The following is a 1,850-nucleotide window of genomic DNA, read 5'->3' as shown; positions in this document are numbered from 1 at the left end:
TCCAACACCTGCTTGAAGAGCTGTCACTCTATGTTCTGTTGTTGCAAAATGGGGAATAACAGCAATGGAGGTTCGGGCATACCAAACCCACTGTGGACTGGTACTGACAATACATCACAAACAAAAGCCTGGAATTGTCTCACTCTACAAATGTCCACAAGGTTTTGACTCTGATCACAACCAATCAAATCTAACTCCTTATTGATGCCAAGGTGCTTTCTCCATTACCATATCCTGTATGAGCCACTATTAAACCACTTGGCAAAGCCTTCAAAAACTCAATGATGTGTGGCCAAGCAGTATGTCTCATGCTGCTGAAGTGCCCAGCAACCTATTCATAAACTTGATGGACGTACTCTTGCTCTAGTTGTCAGGTTTCTTTGTCACTCTCTGGAAATGAGGGAGGAGTCTCTTTCCTCTGGCTATCACAAGCCAAAGGGTAACCCATGGGTCCAAAGGTATCTAGATTCTCCTGTCATCACCAGCCAACTCCAACAAGGCAACATAACTGGCACTGTGATACCATCTGGGTACTTAAAATCCATGGCAGTCATGCCCAGCTTAATATTGATTTATGGTCAATTGTTCAGGTTTATGTTCAGGTTAATGTTACCCTCCCTCAGCTATTTCTCCAAAAAGCTATCACAAACATCAGGAAGACCCCCAGGCAAAGACTTATCTTTATCTACATTGTTGTTGTCACAGTGGAACTCATGACCAAAATGCTTTACTCTTCTGTGTTTCAAGCATTTTTGAAAATTTTGATGGTCCATATCTTTCGTTCAATCAACACTTTCCAAAAGAATTTTCTCATCCTCAGAAGAAATTATTTCTTCTACTACTATGAGGCCTGGTAGTAAGACTTGAGGCCCCAATTCCTTCCATTGTGCTTTTTCCACAAAATTCAAATACAGAATAATCTTTCATCCTAAATCATCCACTATTTCTTTCCCATTGAGGGTAACATAGGCTCTCTTAGATTCTTCTGTAGTTTTGTATCTTTCAAATGAGAAGGGCTTGTTAGGTGGCATTAAGAGAGCATCCACCAGTCCACATTTCTCTAAAACCAGGAGCAGTTGGTTTCTACTCACACCATTACCTAAACCACCATTGGCAACAACTAGCCTCTCCTCTTCAGCTCAGGCTGGATTCAGATTCTCACCCTGCAAGTGCTTTGTTCTTTGCTACCCTCTCCACTGTAGAGCCAGAAAACTGTCATGGATACTTGCACAACACCTCCTTTGGGCTTGGCCATGTTGGAGAAAAGCAGCATATGTTTGTTTATAGGAGACCTGGAATATTTGTAAGTTAGTTTTGTTGGTTTGACCTATGAGGTGCCGGAAGAGATTCAAATGTTCTTTGATCTTTTCACCAGAGAATAACAACAAAAAACTTGTTCAAGCACATAACTTAGCATTTTCTGTTGTGATGAAAATTAAAGTTGTTATATAATCTCTACTTTATAGTAAAATGGTATTTTTCTCTTTTATTCTTAGGAATTACTTCAACTCCATTCCCTGTTTACTTTGGCATCTGAACTTTCACTTTATCCATTAGCTACAATTCCTTGGTTATCATTATCATTGCATAATATTTTCTTTCTGAAGATGGATGATAGTTCTTACAGAGTGTAGGAGTCATGTCTTGCAGTCTAACTTGGATTTTCCTCAGCACTCAGCATGATGCCCTTTGCATACATAGTTTATCACAAAATTATTTACTGAATGGTCAGAGGTTTTAAAAATGAGCCTATTTTAGAATAGGAAGCCTAGTACAGAGGAGAAGACTATGGTTTTTAGTAGTTTCTCCACAGTTAAGCCCACTTAAATTCATAAAACATTGACAAATAC

General features: G+C 39.2%; 1 pseudogene; it reads right to left on the bottom strand.

The window, feature by feature from the left end:
* Window positions 1-534: 534 nt before the first annotated feature.
* On the bottom strand, window positions 535-1,139 carry LOC102133709 (tRNA (carboxymethyluridine(34)-5-O)-methyltransferase ALKBH8-like; annotated as a pseudogene).
* Between the last annotated feature and the right edge of the window lie 711 nt (window positions 1,140-1,850).

Source organism: Macaca fascicularis, chromosome 1, assembly GCF_037993035.2.
Source record: "Macaca fascicularis isolate 582-1 chromosome 1, T2T-MFA8v1.1".
Taxonomy (NCBI): Eukaryota; Metazoa; Chordata; class Mammalia; order Primates; family Cercopithecidae; genus Macaca; species Macaca fascicularis.
Note: the sequence above shows the minus strand (reverse complement) of the source record. Positions and strands in the feature narration are given on the sequence as shown.